Source organism: Arachis stenosperma, chromosome 6, assembly GCF_014773155.1.
Source record: "Arachis stenosperma cultivar V10309 chromosome 6, arast.V10309.gnm1.PFL2, whole genome shotgun sequence".
In the NCBI taxonomy this organism is placed as follows: domain Eukaryota; kingdom Viridiplantae; phylum Streptophyta; class Magnoliopsida; order Fabales; family Fabaceae; genus Arachis; species Arachis stenosperma.
Window position 1 is genome coordinate 104,981,496 of NC_080382.1, and position 12,028 is coordinate 104,993,523.

General features: G+C 36.4%; 1 non-coding gene across 1 annotated transcript; it reads right to left on the minus strand.

Moving 5' to 3' along the window:
* Nucleotides 1-10,388: 10,388 nt before the first annotated feature.
* LOC130938049 (small nucleolar RNA R71) lies at nucleotides 10,389-10,496 on the minus strand. The gene has a single exon (XR_009069231.1). It is a non-coding gene; the product is annotated as a small nucleolar RNA R71 (small nucleolar RNA).
* Between the last annotated feature and the right edge of the window lie 1,532 nt (nucleotides 10,497-12,028).

Here is a 12,028-nt window from a genome sequence, read left to right on the forward strand (position 1 = left end):
ATTATCTTACAATGGTTCGGGGGAAATACTTGGATTTTAGTCCGGAAAATGTAAGGTTAGCATTCAACTTGCCCATGATGCAAGGAGATGAACATCCTTACACTAGAAGGGTCAACTTTGATCAAAGGTTGGACCAAGTCCTCACAGTCATATGTGAAGAGGGCGCACAATGGAAGAGAGATTCAAGAGGCAAGCCGGTTCAATTGAGAAGGCATGACCTCAAGCCCGTGGCTAGAGGATGGTTGGAGTTTATCCAACACTCAATCATTCCCACTAGCAACCGGTCCGAAGTTACTCTAGACCGGGCCATCATGATTCATAGCATCATGATTGGAGAAGAAGTGGAAGTTCATGAGGTTATAGCCCAAGAACTCTATAAAGTGGCGGACAAGTCTTCCACCTTGGCAAGGCTAGCCTTTCCTCGTCTCATTTGTCACCTCTGTTATTCAGTTGGAGTTGACATAGAAGGAGATATCCCCATTGATGAGGACAAGCCCATCACCAAGAAAAGGATGGAGCAAACAAGAGACCCCTCTCATCATGAGATCCCTGAGATACCTCAAGGGATGCACTTTCCTCCACAAGACTATTGGGAGCAAGTAAATACCTCCCTAGGAGAATTGAGTTCCAACATGGGACAACTAAGGGTGGAGCACCAAGAGCATTCCATCCTCCTCCATGAAATTAGAGAAGATCAAAAAATCATGAGAGAGGAGCAACAAAGACAAGGAAGAAACATTGAGGAGCTCAAGCACTCCATAAGACCTTCAAGAGGAAGAACAAGCCGCCATCACTGAGGTGGACCCGTTCTTTAATCTCCTTGTTCTTTAAATTTCTGTTTTTCGAATTCTATGCTTATGGTTATCTATGTTTGTGTCTTGTGATCATTAGTGTCTTAGTGTCTATGCCTTAAAGTTATGAATATCCTATGAATCCATCACCTTTCTTAAGAATTGTTCTTAATTGAAAAAGATGAGAATTGCATGAATTTTGAATTTTATAACAGTTTAATTACTTTGATGTGGTGGCAACACTTTTGTCTTCTGAATGTATGCTTGAACAGTGCATATGTCTTTTGAATTTGTGGTTCATGGATGTTGGCTCTTGAAAGAATGATGAAAAAGGAGACATGTTACTGAGGATCTGAAAAATCATAAAAATGATTCTTGAAGCAAGAAAAAGCAGTGAATACAAAAAAAAAAAGCAAGCGAAAAAAAATATAATAAATAAAAAAAAATGAAAAAAAAAGAAATAAAGTTGTGATCCAAGGCAATAAGAGTGTGCTTAAGAACCCTGGACACCTCTAATTGGGGACTTTAGCAAAGCTGAGTCACAATCAGAAAAGGTTCACCCAATTATGTGTCTGTGGCATGTATGTATCCGGTGGTAATACTGGAAGACAGAGTGCTTTGGGCCACAGCCAAGACTCAATAAGTAGCTGTGTTCAAGAATCATCATACTTAACTAGGAGAATCAATAACACTATCTGGATTCTGAGTTCCTAAAGAAGCCAATCATTCTGAATTCCAAAGGATAAAGTGAGATGCCAAAACTGTTCAGAGGCAAAAAGCTAAAAGCCCCGCTCATCTAATTAATACTGATCTTCATAGATGTTTTTGGAGTTCATTGCATATTCTCTTCTTTTTATCCTATTTGATCTTCAGTTGCTTGGGGACAAGCAACAATTTAAGTTTAGTGTTGTGATGAGCGGATAATTTGTACGCTTTTTGGCATTGTTTTTAGTATGTTTTTAGTATGATCTAGTTAGTTTTTAGTATATTTTTATTAGTTTTTAATTAAAATTCACTTTTCTGGACTTTACTATGAGTTTGTGTGTTTTTCTGTAATTTCAGGTATTTTCTGGCTGAAATTGAGGGATCTGAGCAAAAATCTGATCCAGAGACTCAAAAGGACTGCAGATGCTGTTGGATTCTGACCTCCCTGCACTCGAAGTGGATTTTCTGGAGCTACAGAAGCCCAATTGGCGCGCTCTTAACGGCGTTGGAAATTAGACATCCTGGGCTTTCCAGCAATATATGATAGTCCATACTTTGCCCAAGATTTGATGGCCCAAACCGGCGTTCAAAGTCACCCTCAGGAATTCCAGCGTTAAACGCCGGAACTGGCACCAAAATGGGAGTTAAACGCCCAAACTGGCATAAAAGCTGGCGTTTAACTCCAAGAAGAGTCTCTACATGAAAATGCTTCATTGCTCAGCCCAAGCACACACCAAGTGGGCCCGGAAGTGGATTTTTATGTCATTTACTCATCTTTGTACACCTTAGGCTACTAGTTTTCTATAAGTAGGACCTTTTACTATTGTATTTAACATCTTGGTAGCTATCTTCGTTTTATGCTATCTTAGATCATTTGGGAGGCTGGCCTCACGGCCATGCCTAGACCTTGTTCTTATGTATTTTCAACGGTGGAGTTTCTACACACCATAGATTAAGGTGTGGAGCTCTGCTGTACCTCGAGTATTAATGCAATTACTATTGTTCTTCTATTCAATTCCACTTGTTCTTGTTCCAAGATATCACCTGTTCTTCAACTTGATGAATGTGATGATCCGTGACACTCATCATCATTCTCACTTATGAACAAAGTGACTGACAACCACTCTTGTTCTACAAGCATACGAGGCTTAGTGAATATCTCTTGGATTCCTGATAACACGATGCATGGTTGATCGCCTGACAACCGAGTGCTCGCCTGACAAACGAGCCAGCCATTCCGTGAGATCAGAGTCTTCGTGGTATAGGCAAGAACTGATGGCGGCATTCAAGAGAATCCGGAAGGTCTAACCTTGTCTGTGGTATTCTGAGTAGGATTCAATGATTGAATGACTGTGACGTGCTTCAAACTCCTAGCAGGCGGGGCGTTAGTGACAGACGCAAAAGGATCGATGGATTTTATTCCGGCCTGATCGAGAACCGACAGCTGATTAGCCATATGGTGTGACAGAGCATGGGAACATTTTCACTGAGAGGATGGGAGGTAGCCATTGACAACGGTGAAACCCTACATGAGCTTGCCATGGAAAGGAGTAAAAAGGATTGGATGAAGACTGTAGGAAAGCAGAGAGACGGAAGGGAAGGCATCTGCATTCGCTTATCTGAAGCTCTCACTAATGATATACATAAGTATCTCTATCTTTATCTTTATGCTTTATTCGTTTATCACTATACCCATTTGAGTCTGCCTGACTGAGATTTACAAGGTGACCATAGCTTGCTTCATAGCAACAATCTCCGTGGGATCGACCCTTACTCACGTAAGGTATTACTTGGACGACCCAGTGCACTTGCTGGTTAGTTGTGCAAAGTTGTGTAGTGAATCACAATTTCGCGCACCACCAAGCCCCAGTGCCCACCAGCTGAAGGTAGAGCCTCACATCTATTCACCCCCAGATTATATGCATGCACGGAGGACTGTGCAATATTTAAGTGTGTGGGAGGATCCGTAATTTTGGGGCATAAATCTCTATTTCTCAACACTTTGCATTATTTTTCTTTAGTTTTTAGTAGTTATGAGTTTTGTGAATATTTGTTAGTATTTCATTGCATTGCATTTTGTTTAGTTCACTTGTATATATCTTAGTTTGCCTTATAGCTTTATAGTAGTAAATATTTGCATGTTACCTAATATAGGAAATAAATTTGGTAAAAACAACAAGGAACTTTCAAAAAAAATCTCTTTTAGGGCGTTCCATTGATTAGATTTGAAAACTTGTTTTTTTTAACTTGCTTGAAGTATTTTTATGGAACATAGAAAAGAGCTTGAACAAAAACACCTAGTGAGATTTGAGCTTTAATTAGATGGTTGCACATTTTCAACCACAAAGTTTGTTCTTATGTGATATACTCCTTTATTATTATGATCTTAGATTTGCTTGAGTCTTTATGTCCTATATTTGATGTTTTGAATGCATTTAATATGATTGAGGCCATTGTTGAAATTAAACTCACTAACCCATATGGCCAACCTTTATATCTACCATTGTAACCCAATTTTGAGCCTTTTAAATCCCCTTTGTTCTAATTTTAAGCACATCTTTTGTCCTAAGCAAAAAACCATTAATGTCCATTAATTGTATCTTTGATTAGCTTGGGTTGAGTAGTATGTGTTATTCAAGTGTAGGGAAAATTTGTGAGAAATATTGGTAGAAGGTTACTTTGGGTGTTCATTGAGAAAATTTGAAAAAATGGGTAAACAGTCATGCATTTATTACTTAAAACATATGCATCTCTTTTTTATGACAAAAAAATTTTGGTGTATATACTTTCTGCAAAAAAAAGAAGAGAAAAAGAAAAGAAAAGAAAAGAAATGACAATAATAATGTAAATAAAGGATGCATATGTGTGTGAATTAGAAAGAAGATGAATGAGTGACTATGAAAAAAGAAATGAATGGGGAGTTAGGTGTTTTCTTGTGTGTAAATAGGTCGATATAGGATTAAGTGGGATACTTGAGCTAATCAAAGTTCCAATCTTCTAGTCCACTTATCCATATTAATCCTACCCTTACCCTAGCCTCATTACAACCCTCCAAAGATCTCATGATATTTGCATTCATGCATCAAGTATTTATTGATTGTTAGACGACTAGAAAACATTATTAAAGGAGAATTGAGTGATTAAGCCCTAAACACTGAGCGACTAGAGTGTATACACATCCGGTGAGGGGTTCGATCGCTCAATTCTATGATTCCATCGCTTATCTTATGTTTTCTTGCAAGTTATTGAAATTAATTATGAAAACTTCAAATCAAATCTTTGGATGTGGATCATATTGCGTTAATTCCTTGTTTTGGCCCTAATGATCTATTTTGGATTGATTGGAATTCTCTTGTTTGTTTTTGTCAAACTCAATAGGAAATCATAGTATAGATATAGATAGATAACATTTAGTATAGTTTCATGCATGTAGTTAGTTGCATTGAATAAGTTGCTTGCTCTTTTACCCTTCTCCTTTGATTGTGATTAGCATGAGGATATGTTATTGTTTAAGTGTGGGGGAATTGATGAATCCATATTTAACAATATATTTTGGTATGATTTGAGTGGATTTCATCATATAAACCCAAATTTATTCACCTAAATAGCATGCTTTTGTCTTTTCTCTCTAAATTGTGCCTAATTGTGAAAACATGCTATTTTGTGCTTAATTTAATCAATTTTATTCCACTTTCATCCCATTCAATGCCTTGATGGTTTTGATGAGTGATTTCATGTATAATAGGTTGGAATGGCTTAATGAGAGTGGAGGAGAAGCATGTAATAGAGAGAAAAATGAAGAAATCAAAGGAGAAAAGTATTTCAGAGTGTGTCCACGCACACTTTCTGTGCCTACGCACAAGGGTCAAAATCAGCACATGTGCCCATGCACAGCTCTGTGCGTACGCACAGGAGAAAAAATCAGCAAATGTGCGTACGCACAGGTACCAGCGCATGACTTCATTAAAAAGTCACGTGGCTCGCGATTTAAGGGGCTTTTTGGCCCATTTCTGAAGGCTTTGGAGCATATATGAAGGAGGATACACTACCATACAATATACAACATACTTAGGAGTAGTTTTAGGGTAGTTTAGTTTAGGTTTTCTCTCAATTTTAATTAGGGTTTTGTAGAATTTTATAGTTCAATTTTGATCTTGGATTCTAGCTATTTCTATTGTAAGTATTTCCTTAATTTCCTCTTTTATTACATTAATTGTTCTACACTTTCTTATATTTTAAGTCATTTTGTCAATACATATATGCTTCTTGCAATTTTGAGTTCTAGTTCATGAATTTGATGTTTGATGGTTATTTTATGTTTGTTGAGTTGCCTTTGTTGATTTTGATCATTTGTGGTTCATAGCTTTTATCATTTTCCCAATTTTCTCATGTTTTATGATTATGCCCACTATGTGTTTAATGAAATACCAATTTTGATTATGGGGTAGATTTCCACCCCTTGGCTTGGGGGAAGTGAGTATATGGATTACTAGAGTCATAATGTCCGACATTTAGTGATAATTCTTGTGTTGTTAGTTGTTATTGTTTCCACTAATGCTAGCTTCTTACTAAGGTAATTAGTAAGATAGTTAGGATTTGTGGATTAATAACAATTATGCTCACTTGACTTATTCTTCAATGTTAAGGGTAGATTAAGTTAGATTAATCCATCATAATTATCATAGTTGTGGTTATGGCAAGGAAGGAATTCCATAACCCATCCCAAGTCAAGGTTCCATTTATGTTTTGAACCACATTTTCATCATTTTTAAAGCATTACTTGTCCATATTACATACATAGTTCTTTTATTCCTTTATTACTTTATTAATCGCAATTTTGGATCATTCTTTTATCTCTTTATTTGTTTACTTCAATCATTAAAATCCCTTGCTTTCCACAACCAAAATTGTGCGCTCTTAGGCATTAGTTCTCAGGAATGACGACCCAAGGTTTAAAATATAGATGGTGGGAGTTGGTTGCTAGTTTGGTCTATACTTGCAACGGAAGTTATTTCAAGTGGAAAAATCCAAACTGGTGCAAATCTCATTGATGAGCGGATAATTTATACGCTTTTTGGCATTGTTTTTACATAGTTTTTAGTATGATTTAGTTAGTTTTTAGTATATTTTTATTAGTTTTTAAGCAAAATTCACATTTCTAGACTTTACTATGAGTTTGTGTGTTTTTCTGTGATTTCAGGTATTTTCTGGCTGAAATTGAGGGACCTGAGCAAAAATCTGATTCAGAGGCTGACAAAGGACTGCTGATGCTGTTGGATTCTGACCTTCCTGCACTCGAAATTAACTTTTTGGAGCTACAAAAGTTCAAATGGCGCGATCTAAATTGGGTTGGAAAGTAGACATCCAGGGCTTTCCAGGAATATATAATAGTCCATACTTTTCCCGAGTTTATACGATGCAAACTGGCATTTAACGCCAGCTTTCTGCCCTATTCTGGCGTTAAACGCCAGAAACAAGTTGCAAGCTAGAGTCAAACGCCAGAAATAAGTTACAAACTCGCGTTTAACTCCAAAGAAGACCTCTACACATGAAAGCTTCAATGCTCAGCCCAAGCACACACCAAGTGGGCTCGGAAGTGGATTTCTACATCATTTACTTGTTTATGTAACCTAGTAACTAGTTTAGTATAAATAGAACTTTTTACTATTGTATTAGACATTTTTGGATTATCTTTTGATCCTTGGATCACGTTTTGGAGGCTGGCCTCTCGGCCATGCCTGGACCATTATCACTTATGTATTTTCAACGGTGGAGTTTCTCACACCACAGATTAAGGTGTGGAGCTCTGCTGTTCCTCGATATTAATACAAAGTACTATTGTTCTTCTATTCAATTCATGCTTATTTTATTCTAAAGATATTCATTCGCACTTTAACCTGATGAATGTGATGATCCGTGACACTCATCACCATTCTCACTTATGAACGCGTGCCTGACAAACACTTCCGTTCTACCTGCGAAAGTTAAAGTGTGTATCTCTTGGATTCCTGGTCCACGACGCATGGTTGCCTCTCCTGACAACAAAGCCTTCCATTCCGTGAGATCAGAGTCTTCGTGGTATAAGCTAGAATCCATTGGCAGCATTCTTGAGATTCGAAAAGTCTAAACCTTGCCTGTGGTATTCCGAGTAGGATCTGGGATGGGATGACTGTGACGAGCTTCAAACTCGCGACTGTAGGGCGTGGTGACAGACGCAAAAGGATAGTAAATCCTATTCCTACACGATCGAGAACCAACAGCTGATTAGCCATGCGGGATATCGTAGAGGACCATTTTCACTGAGAGGACGGGAAGTAGCCATTGAGAACGGTGACACCCAACATACAGCTTGCCATGGAAAGGAGTATGAAGGATTGGATAAAGGCAGTAGGAAAGCGGAGATTCAAGAGGGATAAAGCGTCTCCATACACTTATCTGAAATTCCCACCAATGATTTACATAAGTATCTCTATCTTTATTTTACATTTTATTTATCTTTTAATTATTAAAACTCTATAACCATTTGAATCCGCCTGACTGAGATTTACAAGATGACCATAGCTTGCTTCAAGCTGACAATCTCTATGGGATTGACCCTTACTCACGTAAGGTTTATTACTTGGATGACCCAGTGCACTTGCTGGTTAGTTGTGCGAAGTTGTGAAAAATAGTTGAGATTACAATTGTGCGTACCAAGTTGTTAGCACCATTGTGTATCACAATTTCGTGCACCAAATTTTTGGCGCTGTTGCCGGGGATTGTTCGAGTTTTGACAACTGACGATTCATCTTGTTGCTCAGATTAGGTAATTTTCTTCTTGTTTTAACCATTATTTTATTTTCAAAAAGTTTTCAAAAATCTTTTAAAATTTTTCTTCTTTTTTCGTTTTTCTAAATATAATTTTTGAAAAATTCAAAAAAAAAATTTATAAAATCATAAAATCAAAAATATTTTGTGTTTCTTGTTTGAGTCTAGAGTCAAGTTTTAAGTTTGGTGTCAATTGCATGTTTTTAAAATTTGTGCATTTTTCAAAAAAATTCATGCATTGCATTCTTCATGATCTTCGAGTTGTTCTTGATAAGTCTTCTTATTTGATCTTCATATTTTCTTGTTTTGTGTCTTACCTTTTTTTTCATATGCATTTTTAGTTTGTTAGTGTCTAAACATGAAAATTTCTAAGTTTGGTGTCTTGCATGTTTTTCTTTTCTTAAAAATTTTTCAAAAATAAGTTCTTGGTGTTCATCGTGATCTTCAAAGTGTTCTTGGTGTTCATGTTGACATTCAAAGTGTTCTTACATGCATTATGTGTTTTGATCTTAAATTTTCATGTCTTAAGTCATTTTGTTGTTTTTCTCTTTCCTCATTAAAATTCAAAAATAAAAAAAATATATTTTCCTTATTTTACTCATAAATTTCGAAATCTTTGGGTTGACTTAGTCAAAAATTTTTAAAATTAGTTGTTTCTTGTTAGTCAAGTCAAGATTTCAATTTTAAAAATCTTATCTTTTCAAAACTTTTTAAAAAAATCAAATCTTTTCCATTTTTCTTTTATATTTTCAAAAATTTTTTTAATTGATTTTCAAAATCTTTTTCTTATCTTTATTTCATAATTTTCGAAATTAATACTAACAATTGATGTTTTGATTCAAATTATTTCAAGTTTGTTACTTTCTTGTTAAGAAAGATTCAAACTTTAAATTTTAAAATCATATCTTTTGATTTCTTATGAGTCAAGTCATTAATTCTGTTTTTAAAAATTAAATCTTTTTTTTTTCAAAAATAAATTTCAATCATATCTTTTCAATCATATCTTTTTAAACATATCTTTTTCAATCATATCTTTTTTTAAATTTTGATTTCAAAAATCTTTTCTAACTTCCTATCTTTTCAAAATTGATTTTCAAATCTCATTCAACTAACTAATTGACTTTTTTGTTTGTTTTACTATTTCCTATCTTTTTTAAAACCACCTAACTACTTTTTTCTCTCTAATTTTCGAAAATTCCTCACCCTTTTTCAAAATTTTTTCTAATTAACTAATTGTTTTAAATTTTAATTTTAATTTTATTTCTTCTCCTAATTTTCAAATTCTAACAAAATGTTAAAATAAAAACAAAAATAATTTCCTTTTCTTAAAATTAATTTTCGAAAACTCCTTTCTCTCATCTTCTTCTATTTATTTATTCATTTACTAACACTTTCCTTCATCTTAAAATTTGAACCCTCTCTTCTCCTCTGTGTTTGAATTCTTCTCTTCTCCTTCTCCTATTCTTATCTTCTTCTACTCACATAAAGAAATCTCTATACTGTGACATAGAGGATTCCTCTTCTTTTCTGTTCTCTTCTTTTTCAAATGAGCATGAGCAAGGATAAGAACATTCTTGTTGAAGCTAATCCGGAACCTGAAAGAACTCTGAAGAGGAAGCTAAGAGAAGCTAAAACACAACACTCTGAAGAGGACTTTACTGAAATTTTTGAAAAAGAAGTAGAGATGGCCGAAACCAATAACAATGGTGGAGGTGCAAGGAAGATGCTTGGTGACTTTACTGCACCAAATTCCAACTTTCATGGAAGAAGCATTTCAATTGCTGCCATTGGAGCAAACAATTTTGAGCTAAAGCCTCAATTAGTTTCTCTGATGCAACAGAATTGCAAGTTTTATGGACTTCCATCAGAAGATCCTTTTCAGTTCTTAACTGAATTCTTACAGATCTGTGATACTGTTAAGACCAATGGAGTTGATCCCGAGGTCTATAAGCTTATACTTTCCCTTTTGCTGTAAGAGACAAAGCTAGAACATGGTTGGACTCTCAGCCTAAAGATAGCCTGAACTCTTGGGATAAGCTGGTCACGGCTTTCTTAGCCAAATTCTTTCCTCCTCAAAAGCTGAGCAAGCTTAGAGTGGATGTTCAAACCTTCAGGCAGAAAGAAGGTGAATCCCTCTATGAAGCTTGGGAGAGATACAAGCAACTGACCAAAAAGTGTCCTTCTGACATGCTTTCAGAATTGACCATCCTGGATATATTCTATGCTGGTCTGTCTGAATTGTCTAAGATGTCATTGGACCATTCTGCAGGTGGATCTATTTACCTGAAGAAAACGCCTGCAGAAGCTCAGGAACTCATTGAAATGGTTGCAAATAACCAGTTCATGTACACCTCTGAAAGGAATCCTGTGAGTAATGGGACGCCTTAGAGGACGGAAGTTCTTGAAATTGATGCTCTGAATGCCATATTAGCTCAGAACAAAATGTTGACTCAGCAAGTCAATATGATTTCTCAGAGTCTAAATGGTTTGCAAAATGCATCCAACAGTACTAAAGAGGCATCTTCTGAAGAATAAGCTTATGATCTTGAGAACCCTGCAATGGCAGAGGTGAATTACATGGGTGAAGCCTATGGAAACACCTATAATCCCTCATGGAGAAATCATCTAAATTTCTCATGGAATGATCAACAAAAGCCTCAACAAGGCTTTAATAATGGTAGAAGAAATATGTTTAGCAATAGCAAGTCTTTTCCATCATCTTCTCAGCAACAGACAGAGAATTCTGAGCAGAACCCCTCTAGCCTAGCAAACATAGTCTCTGATCTATCTAAGGCCATTCACAGTTTTATGAATGAAACAAGGTCCTCCATTAGAAATTTGGAGGCACAAGTGGGCCAGCTGAGTAAAAGAGTCACAGAAACTCCTCCTAGTACTCTCCCAAGCAATACAGAAGAGAATCCAAAAAGAGAGTGCAAGGCTATAACCTTGCTTGGTGTGGCTGAACCTAGAAAGGAGGAGGAGGACGTGAATCCAAGTGAGGAAGACCTCATGGGATGTCCTTTGGACAAAAAGGAGTTCCCATTTGAAGAACCTAAGGAATCTGAGACTCATCTAGAGACCATAGAGATTCTATTGAACCTACTTCTGCCATTCATGAGCTCTGATGACTATTCATCTTCTGAAGAGGATGAAGATATTACTGAAGAGCAAGTTGCTAAATACCTTGGAACAATCATGAAGCTAAATGCCAAGTTATTTGGTAATGAGACTTGGGAGAATGAACCCCCCCCCCCCTTTGCTCACTAATGAACTGAATAACTTGGTTAGGCAGACATTACCTCAAAAGAAACAGGATCCTAGTAAATTCTTAATTTCCTATACCATAGGCACCATGACCTTTGAGAAGGCTCTGTGTGACCTGGGGTCAGGCATAAACTTAATGCCACTCTTTGTAATGGAGAGACTGGAATCTTTGAGGTACAGGCTACCAAATTCTCATTAGAGATGGCAGACAAATCCATGAAAAAGGCTTATGGACAGGTAGAGGACGTGATAGTAAAGGTCAAAGGCCTTTACATCCCTGTTGATTTCATAATCCTAGACACTGGGAAGGATGAGAATGAAATCATCATCCTTGGAAGACCCTTCCTAGCCACAGCAAAAGCTGTGATTGATGTGGACAGAGGAGAGTTGATCCTGCAATTGAATGAGGACTACCTTGTGTTTAAAACTCAAGGATCTCCCTCTGTAACCATGGAGAGGAA